Below are 17,277 nucleotides of genomic sequence, written 5' to 3' on the forward strand. Positions count from 1 at the left end.
TAACTTGGCACGCCGATGTCGAAATTCGGCGATTTTCCTGGCCACGGAAAGCTCGTTCCGCTGGCTACGACGTGACGAACAGACGAAGTCGGTTCGGGACCGTTTCAGATGCCGTTTAAGCTCATTTCGGGCGTTTCTATGACGGCTAGTCGGTTCGTGCGTTGCGGCCCCCACGGCGCCCGCGTGAGGCATAAGAGCATTTTTTGGCGCAACATGTAACGGGTGCGATCACACTAGCACTAAAGCACCGGATCCCATCAGAACTCTGAAGTTAAGCGTGCTTGGGCGAGAGTAGTACTGGGATGGGTGACCTCCTTGGAAGTCCTCGTGTTGCACTCTCTTTTTGCCTTCGGCGCTTTTTTGTCGTCGGCACCAACCTCCGACCTTCTTTTCACTTCCCGCAACACACCGTATCTGATCCATCGAGGTCTTCTGCTTCCCTTTCACCCTCGCCTTGCGCGCCGCAGCGCCGGCACCCGACACGAGCCGCGGCGTGCGACAAACGCAGCAGTTCCGGCTCGCCAGACCGTAACTTGGCACGCCGATGTCGAAATTCGGCGATTTTCCTGGCCACGGAAAGCTCGTTCCGCTGGCTACGACGTGACGAACAGACGAAGTCGGTTCGGGACCGTTTTAGATGCCGTTTAAGATCATTTCGGGCGTTTCTATGATGACTAGTCGGTTTGTGCGTTGCGGCCCCCACGGCTCCCGCGTGAGGCATAAGAGCATTTTTTCGCGCAACATGTAACGGGTGCGATCATACCAGCACTAAAGCACCGGATCCCATCAGAACTCTGAAGTTAAGCGTGCTTGAGCGAGAGTAGTACTGGGATGGGTGACCTCCTGGGAAGTCCTTGTGTTGCACTCTCTTTTTGCCTTCGGCGCTTTTTTGTCGTCGGCACCAACCTCCGACCTTCTTTTCACTTCCCGCAACACACCGTATCTGATCCATCGAGGTCTTCTGCTTCCCTTTCACCCTCGCCTTGCGCGCCGCAGCGCCGGCACCCGACACGAGCCGCGGCGTGCGACAAACGCAGCAGTTCCGGCTCGCCGGACCGTAACTTGGCACGCCGATGTCGAAATTCGGCGATTTTCCTGCCCACGGAAAGCACGTTCCGCTGGCTACGACGTGACGAACAGACGACGTCGGTTCGGGACCGTTTCGGATGCCGTTTAAGCTCATTTCGGGCGTTTTTCGGGGCCGTTTTTATGACGGCTAGTCGGTTCGTGCGTTGCGGCCCCCACGGCTCCCGCGTGAGGCATAAGAGCATTTTTTCGCGCAACATGTAACGGGTGCGATCACACTAGCACTAAAGCACCGGATCCCATCAGAACTCTGAAGTTAAGCGTGCTTGGGCGAGAGTAGTACTGGGATGGGTGACCTCCTGGGAAGTCCTCGTGTTGCACTCTCTTTTTGCCTTCGGCGCTTTTTTGTCGTCGGCACCAACCTCCGACCTTCTTTTCACTTCCCGCAACACACCGTATCTGATCCATCGAGGTCTTCTGCTTCCCTTTCACCCTCGCCTTGCGCGCCGCAGCGCCGGCACCCGACACGAGCCGCGGCGTGCGACAAACGCAGCAGTTCCGGGTCGCCGGACCGTAACTTGGCACGCCGATGTCGGAATTCGGCGATTTTCGTGGCCACGGAAAGCTCGTTCCGCTGGCTACGACGTGGCGAACAGACGAAGTCGGTTCGGGACCGTTTCGGATGCCGTTTAAGCTCGTTTCGGGCGTTTTTCGGGGCCGTTTCTATGACGGCTAGTCGGTTCGTGCGTTGCGGCCCCCACGGCTCCCGCGTGAGGCATAAGAGCATTTTTTCGCGCAACATGTAACGGGTGCGATCATACCAGCACTAAAGCACCGGATCCCATCAGAACTCCGAAGTTAAGCGTGCTTGGGCGAGAGTAGTACTGGAATGGGTGACCTCCTGGGAAGTCCTCGTGTTGCACTCTCTATTTACCTTCGGCGCTTTTTTGTCGTCGGCACCAACCTCCGACCTTCTTTTCACTTACCGCAACACACCGTATCTGATCCATCAAGGTCTTCTGCTTCCCTTTCACCCTCGCCTTGCGCGCCGCAGCGCCCGCACCCGACACGAGCCGCGGCGTGCGACAAAAGCAGCAGTTCCGGCTCTCTGGACTGTAACTTGGCACACCGATGTCGGAATTCGGCGATTTTCGTGGCCACGGAAAGCTCGTTCCGCTGGCTACGACGTGGCGAACAGACGAAGTCGGTTCGGGACCGTTTCGGATGCCGTTTAAGCTCATTTCGGGCGTTTTTCGGGGCCGTTTTTATGACGGCTAGTCGGTTCGTACGTTGCGGCCCCCACGGCTCCCGCGTGAGGCATAAGAGCATTTTTTCGCGCAACATGTAACGGGTGCGATCACACTAGCACTAAAGCACCGGATCCCATCAGAACTCTGAAGTTAAGCGTGCTTGGGCGAGAGTAGTACTGGGATGGGTGACCTCCTGGGAAGTCCTCGTGTTGCACTCTCTTTTTGCCTTCGGCGCTTTTTTGTCGTCGGCACCAACCTCCGACCTTCTTTTCACTTCCCGCAACACACCGTATCTGATCCATCGAGGCCTTCTGCTTCCCTTTCACCCTCGCCTTGCGCGCCGCAGCGCCGACACCCGACACGAGCCGCGGCGTGCGACAAACGCAGCAGTTCCGGCTCGCCGGACCGTAACTTGGCACGCCGATGTCGAAATTCGGCGATTTTCCTGCCCACGGAAAGCACGTTCCGCTCGCTACGACGTGACGAACAGACGAAGTCGGTTCGGGACCGTTTCGGATGCCGTTTAAGCTCATTTCGGGCGTTTTTCGGGGCCGTTTTTATGACGGCTAGTCGGTTCGTGCGTTGCGGCCCCCACGGCTCCCGCGTGAGGCATAAGAGCATTTTTTCGCGCAACATGTAACGGGTGCGATCACACTAGCACTAAAGCACCGGATCCCATCAGAACTCTGAAGTTAAGCGTGCTTGGGCGAGAGTAGTACTGGGATGGGTGACCTCCTGGGAAGTCCTCGTGTTGCACTCTCTTTTTGCCTTCGGCGCTTTTTGTCGTCGGCACCAACCTCCGACCTTCTTTTCACTTACCGCAACACACCGTATCTGATCCATCGAGGTCTTCTGCTTCCCTTTCACCCTCGCCTTGCGCGCCGCAGCGCCCGCACCCGACACGAGCCGCGGCGTGCGACAAAAGCAGCAGTTCCGGCTCTCCGGACTGTAACTTGGCACACCGATGTCGGAATTCGGCGATTTTCGTGGCCACGGAAAGCTCGTTCCGCTGGCTACGACGTGGCGAACAGACGAAGTCGGTTCAGGACCGTTTCGGATGCCGTTTAAGCTCATTTCGGGCGTTTTTCGGGGCTGTTTTTATGACGGCTAGTCGGTTCGTGCGTTGCGGCCCCCACGGCTCCCGCGTGAGGCATAAGAGCATTTTTTGGCGCAACATGTAACGGGTGCGATCACACTAGCACTAAAGCACCGGATCCCATCAGAACTCTGAAGTTAAGCGTGCTTGGGCGAGAGTAGTACTGGGATGGGTGACCTCCTGGGAAGTCCTCGTGTTGCACTCTCTTTTTGCCTTCGGCGCTTTTTTGTCGTCGGCACCAACCTCCGACCTTCTTTTCACTTCCCGCAACACACCGTATCTGATCCATCGAGGTCTTCTGCTTCCCTTTCACCCTCGCCTTGCGCGCCGCAGCGCCGGCACCCGACACGAGCCGCGGCGTGCGACAAACGCAGCAGTTCCGGCTCGCCAGACCGTAACTTGGCACGCCGATGTCGAAATTCGGCGATTTTCCTGGCCACGGAAAGCTCGTTCCGCTGGCTACGACGTGACGAACAGACGAAGTCGGTTCGGGACCGTTTTAGATGCCGTTTAAGATCATTTCGGGCGTTTCTATGATGACTAGTCGGTTTGTGCGTTGCGGCCCCCACGGCTCCCGCGTGAGGCATAAGAGCATTTTTTCGCGCAACATGTAACGGGTGCGATCATACCAGCACTAAAGCACCGGATCCCATCAGAACTCTGAAGTTAAGCGTGCTTGGGCGAGAGTAGTACTGGGATGGGTGACCTCCTGGGAAGTCCTTGTGTTGCACTCTCTTTTTGCCTTCGGCGCTTTTTTGTCGTCGGCACCAACCTCCGACCTTCTTTTCACTTCCCGCAACACACCGTATCTGATCCATCGAGGTCTTCTGCTTCCCTTTCACCCTCGCCTTGCGCGCCGCAGCGCCGGCACCCGACACGAGCCGCGGCGTGCGACAAACGCAGCAGTTCCGGCTCGCCGGACCGTAACTTGGCACGCCGATGTCGAAATTCGGCGATTTTCCTGCCCACGGAAAGCACGTTCCGCTGGCTACGACGTGACGAACAGACGAAGTCGGTTCGGGACCGTTTCGGATGCCGTTTAAGCTCATTTCGGGCGTTTTTCGGGGCCGTTTTTATGACGGCTAGTCGGTTCGTGCGTTGCGGCCCCCACGGCTCCCGCGTGAGGCATAAGAGCATTTTTTCGCGCAACATGTAACGGGTGCGATCACACTAGCACTAAAGCACCGGATCCCATCAGAACTCTGAAGTTAAGCGTGCTTGGGCGAGAGTAGTACTGGGATGGGTGACCTCCTGGGAAGTCCTCGTGTTGCACTCTCTTTTTGCCTTCGGCGCTTTTTTGTCGTCGGCACCAACCTCCGACCTTCTTTTCACTTCCCGCAACACACCGTATCTGATCCATCGAGGTCTTCTGCTTCACTTTCACCCTCGCCTTGCACGCCGCAGCGCCGGCACCCGACACGAGCCGCGGTGTGCGACAAACGCAGCAGTTCCGGCTCGCCGGACCGTAACTTGGCACGCCGATGTCGAAATTCGGCGATTTTCCTGGCCACGGAAAGCTCGTTCCGCTGGCTACGACGTGACGAACAGACGAAGTCGGTTCGGGACCGTTTCAGATGCCGTTTAAGCTCATTTCGGGCGTTTCTATGACGGCTAGTCGGTTCGTGCGTTGCGGCCCCCACGGCGCCCGCGTGAGGCATAAGAGCATTTTTTGGCGCAACATGTAACGGGTGCGATCACACTAGCACTAAAGCACCGGATCCCATCAGAACTCTGAAGTTAAGCGTGCTTGGGCGAGAGTAGTACTGGGATGGGTGACCTCCTTGGAAGTCCTCGTGTTGCACTCTCTTTTTGCCTTCGGCGCTTTTTTGTCGTCGGCACCAACCTCCGACCTTCTTTTCACTTCCCGCAACACACCGTATCTGATCCATCGAGGTCTTCTGCTTCCCTTTCACCCTCGCCTTGCGCGCCGCAGCGCCGGCACCCGACACGAGCCGCGGCGTGCGACAAACGCAGCAGTTCCGGCTCGCCAGACCGTAACTTGGCACGCCGATGTCGAAATTCGGCGATTTTCCTGGCCACGGAAAGCTCGTTCCGCTGGCTACGACGTGACGAACAGACGAAGTCGGTTCGGGACCGTTTTAGATGCCGTTTAAGATCATTTCGGGCGTTTCTATGATGACTAGTCGGTTTGTGCGTTGCGGCCCCCACGGCTCCCGCGTGAGGCATAAGAGCATTTTTTCGCGCAACATGTAACGGGTGCGATCATACCAGCACTAAAGCACCGGATCCCATCAGAACTCTGAAGTTAAGCGTGCTTGAGCGAGAGTAGTACTGGGATGGGTGACCTCCTGGGAAGTCCTTGTGTTGCACTCTCTTTTTGCCTTCGGCGCTTTTTTGTCGTCGGCACCAACCTCCGACCTTCTTTTCACTTCCCGCAACACACCGTATCTGATCCATCGAGGTCTTCTGCTTCCCTTTCACCCTCGCCTTGCGCGCCGCAGCGCCGGCACCCGACACGAGCCGCGGCGTGCGACAAACGCAGCAGTTCCGGCTCGCCGGACCGTAACTTGGCACGCCGATGTCGAAATTCGGCGATTTTCCTGCCCACGGAAAGCACGTTCCGCTGGCTACGACGTGACGAACAGACGACGTCGGTTCGGGACCGTTTCGGATGCCGTTTAAGCTCATTTCGGGCGTTTTTCGGGGCCGTTTTTATGACGGCTAGTCGGTTCGTGCGTTGCGGCCCCCACGGCTCCCGCGTGAGGCATAAGAGCATTTTTTCGCGCAACATGTAACGGGTGCGATCACACTAGCACTAAAGCACCGGATCCCATCAGAACTCTGAAGTTAAGCGTGCTTGGGCGAGAGTAGTACTGGGATGGGTGACCTCCTGGGAAGTCCTCGTGTTGCACTCTCTTTTTGCCTTCGGCGCTTTTTTGTCGTCGGCACCAACCTCCGACCTTCTTTTCACTTCCCGCAACACACCGTATCTGATCCATCGAGGTCTTCTGCTTCCCTTTCACCCTCGCCTTGCGCGCCGCAGCGCCGGCACCCGACACGAGCCGCGGCGTGCGACAAACGCAGCAGTTCCGGGTCGCCGGACCGTAACTTGGCACGCCGATGTCGGAATTCGGCGATTTTCGTGGCCACGGAAAGCTCGTTCCGCTGGCTACGACGTGGCGAACAGACGAAGTCGGTTCGGGACCGTTTCGGATGCCGTTTAAGCTCGTTTCGGGCGTTTTTCGGGGCCGTTTCTATGACGGCTAGTCGGTTCGTGCGTTGCGGCCCCCACGGCTCCCGCGTGAGGCATAAGAGCATTTTTTCGCGCAACATGTAACGGGTGCGATCATACCAGCACTAAAGCACCGGATCCCATCAGAACTCCGAAGTTAAGCGTGCTTGGGCGAGAGTAGTACTGGAATGGGTGACCTCCTGGGAAGTCCTCGTGTTGCACTCTCTATTTACCTTCGGCGCTTTTTTGTCGTCGGCACCAACCTCCGACCTTCTTTTCACTTACCGCAACACACCGTATCTGATCCATCAAGGTCTTCTGCTTCCCTTTCACCCTCGCCTTGCGCGCCGCAGCGCCCGCACCCGACACGAGCCGCGGCGTGCGACAAAAGCAGCAGTTCCGGCTCTCTGGACTGTAACTTGGCACACCGATGTCGGAATTCGGCGATTTTCGTGGCCACGGAAAGCTCGTTCCGCTGGCTACGACGTGGCAAACAGACGAAGTCGGTTCGGGACCGTTTCGGATGCCGTTTAAGCTCATTTCGGGCGTTTTTCGGGGCCGTTTTTATGACGGCTAGTCGGTTCGTACGTTGCGGCCCCCACGGCTCCCGCGTGAGGCATAAGAGCATTTTTTCGCGCAACATGTAACGGGTGCGATCACACTAGCACTAAAGCACCGGATCCCATCAGAACTCTGAAGTTAAGCGTGCTTGGGCGAGAGTAGTACTGGGATGGGTGACCTCCTGGGAAGTCCTCGTGTTGCACTCTCTTTTTGCCTTCGGCGCTTTTTTGTCGTCGGCACCAACCTCCGACCTTCTTTTCACTTCCCGCAACACACCGTATCTGATCCATCGAGGTCTTCTGCTTCCCTTTCACCCTCGCCTTGCGCGCCGCAGCGCCGACACCCGACACGAGCCGCGGCGTGCGACAAACGCAGCAGTTCCGGCTCGCCGGACCGTAACTTGGCACGCCGATGTCGAAATTCGGCGATTTTCCTGCCCACGGAAAGCACGTTCCGCTCGCTACGACGTGACGAACAGACGAAGTCGGTTCGGGACCGTTTCGGATGCCGTTTAAGCTCATTTCGGGCGTTTTTCGGGGCCGTTTTTATGACGGCTAGTCGGTTCGTGCGTTGCGGCCCCCACGGCTCCCGCGTGAGGCATAAGAGCATTTTTTCGCGCAACATGTAACGGGTGCGATCACACTAGCACTAAAGCACCGGATCCCATCAGAACTCTGAAGTTAAGCGTGCTTGGGCGAGAGTAGTACTGGGATGGGTGACCTCCTGGGAAGTCCTCGTGTTGCACTCTCTTTTTGCCTTCGGCGCTTTTTGTCGTCGGCACCAACCTCCGACCTTCTTTTCACTTACCGCAACACACCGTATCTGATCCATCGAGGTCTTCTGCTTCCCTTTCACCCTCGCCTTGCGCGCCGCAGCGCCCGCACCCGACACGAGCCGCGGCGTGCGACAAAAGCAGCAGTTCCGGCTCTCCGGACTGTAACTTGGCACACCGATGTCGGAATTCGGCGATTTTCGTGGCCACGGAAAGCTCGTTCCGCTGGCTACGACGTGGCGAACAGACGAAGTCGGTTCAGGACCGTTTCGGATGCCGTTTAAGCTCATTTCGGGCGTTTTTCGGGGCTGTTTTTATGACGGCTAGTCGGTTCGTGCGTTGCGGCCCCCACGGCTCCCGCGTGAGGCATAAGAGCATTTTTTGGCGCAACATGTAACGGGTGCGATCACACTAGCACTAAAGCACCGGATCCCATCAGAACTCTGAAGTTAAGCGTGCTTGGGCGAGAGTAGTACTGGGATGGGTGACCTCCTGGGAAGTCCTCGTGTTGCACTCTCTTTTTGCCTTCGGCGCTTTTTTGTCGTCGGCACCAACCTCCGACCTTCTTTTCACTTCCCGCAACACACCGTATCTGATCCATCGAGGTCTTCTGCTTCCCTTTCACCCTCGCCTTGCGCGCCGCAGCGCCGGCACCCGACACGAGCCGCGGCGTGCGACAAACGCAGCAGTTCCGGCTCGCCAGACCGTAACTTGGCACGCCGATGTCGAAATTCGGCGATTTTCCTGGCCACGGAAAGCTCGTTCCGCTGGCTACGACGTGACGAACAGACGAAGTCGGTTCGGGACCGTTTTAGATGCCGTTTAAGATCATTTCGGGCGTTTCTATGATGACTAGTCGGTTTGTGCGTTGCGGCCCCCACGGCTCCCGCGTGAGGCATAAGAGCATTTTTTCGCGCAACATGTAACGGGTGCGATCATACCAGCACTAAAGCACCGGATCCCATCAGAACTCTGAAGTTAAGCGTGCTTGAGCGAGAGTAGTACTGGGATGGGTGACCTCCTGGGAAGTCCTTGTGTTGCACTCTCTTTTTGCCTTCGGCGCTTTTTTGTCGTCGGCACCAACCTCCGACCTTCTTTTCACTTCCCGCAACACACCGTATCTGATCCATCGAGGTCTTCTGCTTCCCTTTCACCCTCGCCTTGCGCGCCGCAGCGCCGGCACCCGACACGAGCCGCGGCGTGCGACAAACGCAGCAGTTCCGGCTCGCCGGACCGTAACTTGGCACGCCGATGTCGAAATTCGGCGATTTTCCTGCCCACGGAAAGCACGTTCCGCTGGCTACGACGTGACGAACAGACGACGTCGGTTCGGGACCGTTTCGGATGCCGTTTAAGCTCATTTCGGGCGTTTTTCGGGGCCGTTTTTATGACGGCTAGTCGGTTCGTGCGTTGCGGCCCCCACGGCTCCCGCGTGAGGCATAAGAGCATTTTTTCGCGCAACATGTAACGGGTGCGATCACACTAGCACTAAAGCACCGGATCCCATCAGAACTCTGAAGTTAAGCGTGCTTGGGCGAGAGTAGTACTGTGATGGGTGACCTCCTGGGAAGTCCTCGTGTTGCACTCTCTTTTTGCCTTCGGCGCTTTTTTGTCGTCGGCACCAACCTCCGACCTTCTTTTCACTTCCCGCAACACACCGTATCTGATCCATCGAGGTCTTCTGCTTCCCTTTCACCCTCGCCTTGCACGCCGCAGCGCCGGCACCCGACACGAGCCGCGGCGTGCGACAAACGCAGCAGTTCCGGCTCGCCGGACCGTAACTTGGCACACCGATGTCGAAATTCGGCGATTTTCCTGGCCACGGAAAGCTCGTTCCGCTGGCTACGACGTGACGAACAGACGAAGTCGGTTCGGGACCGTTTCAGATGCCGTTTAAGCTCATTTCGGGCGTTTCTATGACGGCTAGTCGGTTTGTGCGTTGCGGCCCCCACGGCGCCCGCGTGAGGCATAAGAGCATTTTTTCGCGCAACATGTAACGGGTGCGATCATACCAGCACTAAAGCACCGGATCCCATCAGAACTCTGAAGTTAAGCGTGCTTGAGCAAGAGTAGTACTGGGATGGGTGACCTCCTGAGAAGTCCTTTTGTTGCACTCTCTTTTTGCCTTCGGCGCTTTTTTGTCGTCGGCACCAACCTCCGACCTTCTTTTCACTTCCCGCAACACACCGTATCTGATCCATCGAGGTCTTCTGCTTCCCTTTCACCCTCGCCTTGCGCGCCGCAGCGCCGGCACCCGACACGAGCCGCGGCGTGCGACAAACGCAGCAGTTCCGGCTCGCCGGACCGTAACTTGGCACGCCGATGTCGAAATTCGGCGATTTTCCTGGCCACGGAAAGCACGTTCCGCTGGCTACGACGTGACGAACAGACGAAGTCGGTTCGGGACCGTTTCAGATGCCGTTTAAGCTCGTTTCGGGCGTTTTTCGGGGCGTTTCTATGACGGCTAGTCGGTTTGTGCGTTGCGGCCCCCACGGCTTCCGCGTGAGGCATAAGAGCATTTTTTCGCGCAACATGTAACGGGTGCGATCATACCAGCACTAAAGCACCGGATCCCATCAGAACTCCGAAGTTAAGCGTGCTTGGGCGAGAGTAGTACTGGAATGGGTGACCTCCTGGGAAGTCCTCGTGTTGCACTCTCTATTTACCTTCGGCGCTTTTTTGTCGTCGGCACCAACCTCCGACCTTCTTTTCACTTACCGCAACACACCGTATCTGATCCATCAAGGTCTTCTGCTTCCCTTTCACCCTCGCCTTGCGCGCCGCAGCGCCCGCACCCGACACGAGCCGCGGCGTGCGACAAAAGCAGCAGTTCCGGCTCTCTGGACTGTAACTTGGCACACCGATGTCGGAATTCGGCGATTTTCGTGGCCACGGAAAGCTCGTTCCGCTGGCTACGACGTGGCGAACAGACGAAGTCGGTTCGGGACCGTTTCGGATGCCGTTTAAGCTCGTTTCGGGCGTTTTTCGGGGCCGTTTCTATGACGGCTAGTCGGTTCGTGCGTTGCGGCCCCCACGGCTCCCGCGTGAGGCATAAGAGCATTTTTTCGCGCAACATGTAACGGGTGCGATCATACCAGCACTAAAGCACCGGATCCCATCAGAACTCCGAAGTTAAGCGTGCTTGGGCGAGAGTAGTACTGGAATGGGTGACCTCCTGGGAAGTCCTCGTGTTGCACTCTCTATTTACCTTCGGCGCTTTTTTGTCGTCGGCACCAACCTCCGACCTTCTTTTCACTTACCGCAACACACCGTATCTGATCCATCAAGGTCTTCTGGTTCCCTTTCACCCTCGCCTTGCGCGCCGCAGCGCCCGCACCCGACACGAGCCGCGGCGTGCGACAAAAGCAGCAGTTCCGGCTCTCTGGACTGTAACTTGGCACACCGATGTCGGAATTCGGCGATTTTCGTGGCCACGGAAAGCTCGTTCCGCTGGCTACGACGTGGCGAACAGACGAAGTCGGTTCGGGACCGTTTCGGATGCCGTTTAAGCTCATTTCGGGCGTTTTTCGGGGCCGTTTTTATGACGGCTAGTCGGTTCGTACGTTGCGGCCCCCACGGCTCCCGCGTGAGGCATAAGAGCATTTTTTCGCGCAACATGTAACGGGTGCGATCACACTAGCACTAAAGCACCGGATCCCATCAGAACTCTGAAGTTAAGCGTGCTTGGGCGAGAGTAGTACTGGGATGGGTGACCTCCTGGGAAGTCCTCGTGTTGCACTCTCTTTTTGCCTTCGGCGCTTTTTTGTCGTCGGCACCAACCTCCGACCTTCTTTTCACTTCCCGCAACACACCGTATCTGATCCATCGAGGTCTTCTGCTTCCCTTTCACCCTCGCCTTGCGCGCCGCAGCGCCGACACCCGACACGAGCCGCGGCGTGCGACAAACGCAGCAGTTCCGGCTCGCCGGACCGTAACTTGGCACGCCGATGTCGAAATTCGGCGATTTTCCTGCCCACGGAAAGCACGTTCCGCTCGCTACGACGTGACGAACAGACGAAGTCGGTTCGGGACCGTTTCGGATGCCGTTTAAGCTCATTTCGGGCGTTTTTCGGGGCCGTTTTTATGACGGCTAGTCGGTTCGTGCGTTGCGGCCCCCACGGCTCCCGCGTGAGGCATAAGAGCATTTTTTCGCGCAACATGTAACGGGTGCGATCACACTAGCACTAAAGCACCGGATCCCATCAGAACTCTGAAGTTAAGCGTGCTTGGGCGAGAGTAGTACTGGGATGGGTGACCTCCTGGGAAGTCCTCGTGTTGCACTCTCTTTTTGCCTTCGGCGCTTTTTGTCGTCGGCACCAACCTCCGACCTTCTTTTCACTTACCGCAACACACCGTATCTGATCCATCGAGGTCTTCTGCTTCCCTTTCACCCTCGCCTTGCGCGCCGCAGCGCCCGCACCCGACACGAGCCGCGGCGTGCGACAAAAGCAGCAGTTCCGGCTCTCCGGACTGTAACTTGGCACACCGATGTCGGAATTCGGCGATTTTCGTGGCCACGGAAAGCTCGTTCCGCTGGCTACGACGTGGCGAACAGACGAAGTCGGTTCAGGACCGTTTCGGATGCCGTTTAAGCTCATTTCGGGCGTTTTTCGGGGCTGTTTTTATGACGGCTAGTCGGTTCGTGCGTTGCGGCCCCCACGGCTCCCGCGTGAGGCATAAGAGCATTTTTTGGCGCAACATGTAACGGGTGCGATCACACTAGCACTAAAGCACCGGATCCCATCAGAACTCTGAAGTTAAGCGTGCTTGGGCGAGAGTAGTACTGGGATGGGTGACCTCCTGGGAAGTCCTCGTGTTGCACTCTCTTTTTGCCTTCGGCGCTTTTTTGTCGTCGGCACCAACCTCCGACCTTCTTTTCACTTCCCGCAACACACCGTATCTGATCCATCGAGGTCTTCTGCTTCCCTTTCACCCTCGCCTTGCGCGCCGCAGCGCCGGCACCCGACACGAGCCGCGGCGTGCGACAAACGCAGCAGTTCCGGCTCGCCAGACCGTAACTTGGCACGCCGATGTCGAAATTCGGCGATTTTCCTGGCCACGGAAAGCTCGTTCCGCTGGCTACGACGTGACGAACAGACGAAGTCGGTTCGGGACCGTTTTAGATGCCGTTTAAGATCATTTCGGGCGTTTCTATGATGACTAGTCGGTTTGTGCGTTGCGGCCCCCACGGCTCCCGCGTGAGGCATAAGAGCATTTTTTCGCGCAACATGTAACGGGTGCGATCATACCAGCACTAAAGCACCAGATCCCATCAGAACTCTGAAGTTAAGCGTGCTTGAGCGAGAGTAGTACTGGGATGGGTGACCTCCTGGGAAGTCCTTGTGTTGCACTCTCTTTTTGCCTTCGGCGCTTTTTTGTCGTCGGCACCAACCTCCGACCTTCTTTTCACTTCCCGCAACACACCGTATCTGATCCATCGAGGTCTTCTGCTTCCCTTTCACCCTCGCCTTGCGCGCCGCAGCGCCGGCACCCGACACGAGCCGCGGCGTGCGACAAACGCAGCAGTTCCGGCTCGCCGGACCGTAACTTGGCACGCCGATGTCGAAATTCGGCGATTTTCCTGCCCACGGAAAGCACGTTCCGCTGGCTACGACGTGACGAACAGACGACGTCGGTTCGGGACCGTTTCGGATGCCGTTTAAGCTCATTTCGGGCGTTTTTCGGGGCCGTTTTTATGACGGCTAGTCGGTTCGTGCGTTGCGGCCCCCACGGCTCCCGCGTGAGGCATAAGAGCATTTTTTCGCGCAACATGTAACGGGTGCGATCACACTAGCACTAAAGCACCGGATCCCATCAGAACTCTGAAGTTAAGCGTGCTTGGGCGAGAGTAGTACTGGGATGGGTGACCTCCTGGGAAGTCCTCGTGTTGCACTCTCTTTTTGCCTTCGGCGCTTTTTTGTCGTCGGCACCAACCTCCGACCTTCTTTTCACTTCCCGCAACACACCGTATCTGATCCATCGAGGTCTTCTGCTTCCCTTTCACCCTCGCCTTGCACGCCGCAGCGCCGGCACCCGACACGAGCCGCGGCGTGCGACAAACGCAGCAGTTCCGGCTCGCCGGACCGTAACTTGGCACGCCGATGTCGAAATTCGGCGATTTTCCTGGCCACGGAAAGCTCGTTCCGCTGGCTACGACGTGACGAACAGACGAAGTCGGTTCGTGACCGTTTCAGATGCCGTTTAAGCTCATTTCGGGCGTTTCTATGACGGCTAGTCGGTTTGTGCGTTGCGGCCCCCACGGCGCCCGCGTGAGGCATAAGAGCATTTTTTCGCGCAACATGTAACGGGTGCGATCATACCAGCACTAAAGCACCGGATCCCATCAGAACTCTGAAGTTAAGCGTGCTTGAGCAAGAGTAGTACTGGGATGGGTGACCTCCTGAGAAGTCCTTTTGTTGCACTCTCTTTTTGCCTTCGGCGCTTTTTTGTCGTCGGCACCAACCTCCGACCTTCTTTTCACTTCCCGCAACACACCGTATCTGATCCATCGAGGTCTTCTGCTTCCCTTTCACCCTCGCCTTGCGCGCCGCAGCGCCGGCACCCGACACGAGCCGCGGCGTGCGACAAACGCAGCAGTTCCGGCTCGCCGGACCGTAACTTGGCACGCCGATGTCGAAATTCGGCGATTTTCCTGGCCACGGAAAGCACGTTCCGCTGGCTACGACGTGACGAACAGACGAAGTCGGTTCGGGACCGTTTCAGATGCCGTTTAAGCTCGTTTCGGGCGTTTTTCGGGGCGTTTCTATGACGGCTAGTCGGTTTGTGCGTTGCGGCCCCCACGGCTTCCGCGTGAGGCATAAGAGCATTTTTTCGCGCAACATGTAACGGGTGCGATCATACCAGCACTAAAGCACCGGATCCCATCAGAACTCCGAAGTTAAGCGTGCTTGGGCGAGAGTAGTACTGGAATGGGTGACCTCCTGGGAAGTCCTCGTGTTGCACTCTCTATTTACCTTCGGCGCTTTTTTGTCGTCGGCACCAACCTCCGACCTTCTTTTCACTTACCGCAACACACCGTATCTGATCCATCAAGGTCTTCTGCTTCCCTTTCACCCTCGCCTTGCGCGCCGCAGCGCCCGCACCCGACACGAGCCGCGGCGTGCGACAAAAGCAGCAGTTCCGGCTCTCTGGACTGTAACTTGGCACACCGATGTCGGAATTCGGCGATTTTCGTGGCCACGGAAAGCTCGTTCCGCTGGCTACGACGTGGCGAACAGACGAAGTCGGTTCGGGACCGTTTCGGATGCCGTTTAAGCTCATTTCGGGCGTTTTTCGGGGCCGTTTTTATGACGGCTAGTCGGTTCGTACGTTGCGGCCCCCACGGCTCCCGCGTGAGGCATAAGAGCATTTTTTCGCGCAACATGTAACGGGTGCGATCACACTAGCACTAAAGCACCGGATCCCATCAGAACTCTGAAGTTAAGCGTGCTTGGGCGAGAGTAGTACTGGGATGGGTGACCTCCTGGGAAGTCCTCGTGTTGCACTCTCTTTTTGCCTTCGGCGCTTTTTTGTCGTCGGCACCAACCTCCGACCTTCTTTTCACTTCCCGCAACACACCGTATCTGATCCATCGAGGTCTTCTGCTTCCCTTTCACCCTCGCCTTGCGCGCCGCAGCGCCGACACCCGACACGAGCCGCGGCGTGCGACAAACGCAGCAGTTCCGGCTCGCCGGACCGTAACTTGGCACGCCGATGTCGAAATTCGGCGATTTTCCTGCCCACGGAAAGCACGTTCCGCTCGCTACGACGTGACGAACAGACGAAGTCGGTTCGGGACCGTTTCGGATGCCGTTTAAGCTCATTTCGGGCGTTTTTCGGGGCCGTTTTTATGACGGCTAGTCGGTTCGTGCGTTGCGGCCCCCACGGCTCCCGCGTGAGGCATAAGAGCATTTTTTCGCGCAACATGTAACGGGTGCGATCACACTAGCACTAAAGCACCGGATCCCATCAGAACTCTGAAGTTAAGCGTGCTTGGGCGAGAGTAGTACTGGGATGGGTGACCTCCTGGGAAGTCCTCGTGTTGCACTCTCTTTTTGCCTTCGGCGCTTTTTGTCGTCGGCACCAACCTCCGACCTTCTTTTCACTTACCGCAACACACCGTATCTGATCCATCGAGGTCTTCTGCTTCCCTTTCACCCTCGCCTTGCGCGCCGCAGCGCCCGCACCCGACACGAGCCGCGGCGTGCGACAAAAGCAGCAGTTCCGGCTCTCCGGACTGTAACTTGGCACACCGATGTCGGAATTCGGCGATTTTCGTGGCCACGGAAAGCTCGTTCCGCTGGCTACGACGTGGCGAACAGACGAAGTCGGTTCAGGACCGTTTCGGATGCCGTTTAAGCTCATTTCGGGCGTTTTTCGGGGCTGTTTTTATGACGGCTAGTCGGTTCGTGCGTTGCGGCCCCCACGGCTCCCGCGTGAGGCATAAGAGCATTTTTTGGCGCAACATGTAACGGGTGCGATCACACTAGCACTAAAGCACCGGATCCCATCAGAACTCTGAAGTTAAGCGTGCTTGGGCGAGAGTAGTACTGGGATGGGTGACCTCCTGGGAAGTCCTCGTGTTGCACTCTCTTTTTGCCTTCGGCGCTTTTTTGTCGTCGGCACCAACCTCCGACCTTCTTTTCACTTCCCGCAACACACCGTATCTGATCCATCGAGGTCTTCTGCTTCCCTTTCACCCTCGCCTTGCGCGCCGCAGCGCCGGCACCCGACACGAGCCGCGGCGTGCGACAAACGCAGCAGTTCCGGCTCGCCAGACCGTAACTTGGCACGCCGATGTCGAAATTCGGCGATTTTCCTGGCCACGGAAAGCTCGTTCCGCTGGCTACGACGTGACGAACAGACGAAGTCGGTTCGGGACCGTTTTAGATGCCGTTTAAGATCATTTCGGGCGTTTCTATGATGACTAGTCGGTTTGTGCGTTGCGGCCCCCACGGCTCCCGCGTGAGGCATAAGAGCATTTTTTCGCGCAACATGTAACGGGTGCGATCATACCAGCACTAAAGCACCGGATCCCATCAGAACTCTGAAGTTAAGCGTGCTTGGGCGAGAGTAGTACTGGGATGGGTGACCTCCTGGGAAGTCCTTGTGTTGCACTCTCTTTTTGCCTTCGGCGCTTTTTTGTCGTCGGCACCAACCTCCGACCTTCTTTTCACTTCCCGCAACACACCGTATCTGATCCATCGAGGTCTTCTGCTTCCCTTTCACCCTCGCCTTGCGCGCCGCAGCGCCGGCACCCGACACGAGCCGCGGCGTGCGACAAACGCAGCAGTTCCGGCTCGCCGGACCGTAACTTGGCACGCCGATGTCGAAATTCGGCGATTTTCCTGCCCACGGAAAGCACGTTCCGCTGGCTACG

At 57.5% G+C, this 17,277-nt stretch overlaps 32 non-coding genes across 32 annotated transcripts; all 32 read left to right on the forward strand.

Annotated features, from left to right (window-relative positions):
- Positions 1-220: 220 nt before the first annotated feature.
- Positions 221-339, forward strand: LOC149849979 (5S ribosomal RNA). The gene has a single exon (XR_016426016.1). It is a non-coding gene; the product is annotated as a 5S ribosomal RNA (ribosomal RNA).
- A 410-nt stretch (positions 340-749) lies between these two features.
- Positions 750-868, forward strand: LOC149849980 (5S ribosomal RNA). The gene has a single exon (XR_016437042.1). It is a non-coding gene; the product is annotated as a 5S ribosomal RNA (ribosomal RNA).
- Positions 869-1,291: 423 nt separating this feature from the next.
- LOC149849981 (5S ribosomal RNA) lies at positions 1,292-1,410 on the forward strand. Its single transcript, XR_016434836.1, has one exon. It is a non-coding gene; the product is annotated as a 5S ribosomal RNA (ribosomal RNA).
- A 423-nt stretch (positions 1,411-1,833) lies between these two features.
- On the forward strand, positions 1,834-1,952 carry LOC149849982 (5S ribosomal RNA). Its single transcript, XR_016426431.1, has one exon. It is a non-coding gene; the product is annotated as a 5S ribosomal RNA (ribosomal RNA).
- A 423-nt stretch (positions 1,953-2,375) lies between these two features.
- On the forward strand, positions 2,376-2,494 carry LOC149849983 (5S ribosomal RNA). The gene has a single exon (XR_016434838.1). It is a non-coding gene; the product is annotated as a 5S ribosomal RNA (ribosomal RNA).
- A 423-nt stretch (positions 2,495-2,917) lies between these two features.
- On the forward strand, positions 2,918-3,036 carry LOC149849984 (5S ribosomal RNA). Its single transcript, XR_016434839.1, has one exon. It is a non-coding gene; the product is annotated as a 5S ribosomal RNA (ribosomal RNA).
- A 422-nt stretch (positions 3,037-3,458) lies between these two features.
- Positions 3,459-3,577, forward strand: LOC149849985 (5S ribosomal RNA). The gene has a single exon (XR_016434840.1). It is a non-coding gene; the product is annotated as a 5S ribosomal RNA (ribosomal RNA).
- A 410-nt stretch (positions 3,578-3,987) lies between these two features.
- On the forward strand, positions 3,988-4,106 carry LOC149849986 (5S ribosomal RNA). The gene has a single exon (XR_016427267.1). It is a non-coding gene; the product is annotated as a 5S ribosomal RNA (ribosomal RNA).
- Positions 4,107-4,529: 423 nt separating this feature from the next.
- On the forward strand, positions 4,530-4,648 carry LOC149849987 (5S ribosomal RNA). The gene has a single exon (XR_016434843.1). It is a non-coding gene; the product is annotated as a 5S ribosomal RNA (ribosomal RNA).
- A 410-nt stretch (positions 4,649-5,058) lies between these two features.
- On the forward strand, positions 5,059-5,177 carry LOC149849988 (5S ribosomal RNA). Its single transcript, XR_016426017.1, has one exon. It is a non-coding gene; the product is annotated as a 5S ribosomal RNA (ribosomal RNA).
- Positions 5,178-5,587: 410 nt separating this feature from the next.
- On the forward strand, positions 5,588-5,706 carry LOC149849989 (5S ribosomal RNA). The gene has a single exon (XR_016437053.1). It is a non-coding gene; the product is annotated as a 5S ribosomal RNA (ribosomal RNA).
- Positions 5,707-6,129: 423 nt separating this feature from the next.
- LOC149849990 (5S ribosomal RNA) lies at positions 6,130-6,248 on the forward strand. The gene has a single exon (XR_016434844.1). It is a non-coding gene; the product is annotated as a 5S ribosomal RNA (ribosomal RNA).
- Positions 6,249-6,671: 423 nt separating this feature from the next.
- Positions 6,672-6,790, forward strand: LOC149849991 (5S ribosomal RNA). The gene has a single exon (XR_016426436.1). It is a non-coding gene; the product is annotated as a 5S ribosomal RNA (ribosomal RNA).
- Positions 6,791-7,213: 423 nt separating this feature from the next.
- Positions 7,214-7,332, forward strand: LOC149849992 (5S ribosomal RNA). Its single transcript, XR_016434845.1, has one exon. It is a non-coding gene; the product is annotated as a 5S ribosomal RNA (ribosomal RNA).
- Positions 7,333-7,755: 423 nt separating this feature from the next.
- On the forward strand, positions 7,756-7,874 carry LOC149849993 (5S ribosomal RNA). Its single transcript, XR_016434849.1, has one exon. It is a non-coding gene; the product is annotated as a 5S ribosomal RNA (ribosomal RNA).
- A 422-nt stretch (positions 7,875-8,296) lies between these two features.
- LOC149849994 (5S ribosomal RNA) lies at positions 8,297-8,415 on the forward strand. The gene has a single exon (XR_016434851.1). It is a non-coding gene; the product is annotated as a 5S ribosomal RNA (ribosomal RNA).
- Positions 8,416-8,825: 410 nt separating this feature from the next.
- LOC149849995 (5S ribosomal RNA) lies at positions 8,826-8,944 on the forward strand. Its single transcript, XR_016437064.1, has one exon. It is a non-coding gene; the product is annotated as a 5S ribosomal RNA (ribosomal RNA).
- Positions 8,945-9,367: 423 nt separating this feature from the next.
- Positions 9,368-9,486, forward strand: LOC149849996 (5S ribosomal RNA). Its single transcript, XR_016436108.1, has one exon. It is a non-coding gene; the product is annotated as a 5S ribosomal RNA (ribosomal RNA).
- A 410-nt stretch (positions 9,487-9,896) lies between these two features.
- On the forward strand, positions 9,897-10,015 carry LOC149849997 (5S ribosomal RNA). The gene has a single exon (XR_016426123.1). It is a non-coding gene; the product is annotated as a 5S ribosomal RNA (ribosomal RNA).
- Positions 10,016-10,437: 422 nt separating this feature from the next.
- Positions 10,438-10,556, forward strand: LOC149849998 (5S ribosomal RNA). The gene has a single exon (XR_016426448.1). It is a non-coding gene; the product is annotated as a 5S ribosomal RNA (ribosomal RNA).
- A 423-nt stretch (positions 10,557-10,979) lies between these two features.
- LOC149849999 (5S ribosomal RNA) lies at positions 10,980-11,098 on the forward strand. The gene has a single exon (XR_016426457.1). It is a non-coding gene; the product is annotated as a 5S ribosomal RNA (ribosomal RNA).
- A 423-nt stretch (positions 11,099-11,521) lies between these two features.
- Positions 11,522-11,640, forward strand: LOC149850000 (5S ribosomal RNA). The gene has a single exon (XR_016434852.1). It is a non-coding gene; the product is annotated as a 5S ribosomal RNA (ribosomal RNA).
- Positions 11,641-12,063: 423 nt separating this feature from the next.
- On the forward strand, positions 12,064-12,182 carry LOC149850001 (5S ribosomal RNA). Its single transcript, XR_016434863.1, has one exon. It is a non-coding gene; the product is annotated as a 5S ribosomal RNA (ribosomal RNA).
- Positions 12,183-12,604: 422 nt separating this feature from the next.
- LOC149850002 (5S ribosomal RNA) lies at positions 12,605-12,723 on the forward strand. The gene has a single exon (XR_016434865.1). It is a non-coding gene; the product is annotated as a 5S ribosomal RNA (ribosomal RNA).
- Positions 12,724-13,133: 410 nt separating this feature from the next.
- On the forward strand, positions 13,134-13,252 carry LOC149850003 (5S ribosomal RNA). The gene has a single exon (XR_016434094.1). It is a non-coding gene; the product is annotated as a 5S ribosomal RNA (ribosomal RNA).
- Positions 13,253-13,675: 423 nt separating this feature from the next.
- On the forward strand, positions 13,676-13,794 carry LOC149850004 (5S ribosomal RNA). Its single transcript, XR_016434866.1, has one exon. It is a non-coding gene; the product is annotated as a 5S ribosomal RNA (ribosomal RNA).
- A 410-nt stretch (positions 13,795-14,204) lies between these two features.
- Positions 14,205-14,323, forward strand: LOC149850005 (5S ribosomal RNA). The gene has a single exon (XR_016426125.1). It is a non-coding gene; the product is annotated as a 5S ribosomal RNA (ribosomal RNA).
- Positions 14,324-14,745: 422 nt separating this feature from the next.
- LOC149850006 (5S ribosomal RNA) lies at positions 14,746-14,864 on the forward strand. The gene has a single exon (XR_016426461.1). It is a non-coding gene; the product is annotated as a 5S ribosomal RNA (ribosomal RNA).
- Positions 14,865-15,287: 423 nt separating this feature from the next.
- Positions 15,288-15,406, forward strand: LOC149850007 (5S ribosomal RNA). The gene has a single exon (XR_016434867.1). It is a non-coding gene; the product is annotated as a 5S ribosomal RNA (ribosomal RNA).
- Positions 15,407-15,829: 423 nt separating this feature from the next.
- LOC149850008 (5S ribosomal RNA) lies at positions 15,830-15,948 on the forward strand. The gene has a single exon (XR_016434868.1). It is a non-coding gene; the product is annotated as a 5S ribosomal RNA (ribosomal RNA).
- Positions 15,949-16,370: 422 nt separating this feature from the next.
- LOC149850009 (5S ribosomal RNA) lies at positions 16,371-16,489 on the forward strand. The gene has a single exon (XR_016434870.1). It is a non-coding gene; the product is annotated as a 5S ribosomal RNA (ribosomal RNA).
- A 410-nt stretch (positions 16,490-16,899) lies between these two features.
- Positions 16,900-17,018, forward strand: LOC149850010 (5S ribosomal RNA). Its single transcript, XR_016427268.1, has one exon. It is a non-coding gene; the product is annotated as a 5S ribosomal RNA (ribosomal RNA).
- The last annotated feature ends 259 nt before the right edge of the window (positions 17,019-17,277 follow it).

Source organism: Nuphar pumila, chromosome 1 (assembly GCF_984573655.1).
Source record: "Nuphar pumila chromosome 1, dmNupPumi1.hap1.1, whole genome shotgun sequence".
Classification (NCBI taxonomy): domain Eukaryota; kingdom Viridiplantae; phylum Streptophyta; class Magnoliopsida; order Nymphaeales; family Nymphaeaceae; genus Nuphar; species Nuphar pumila.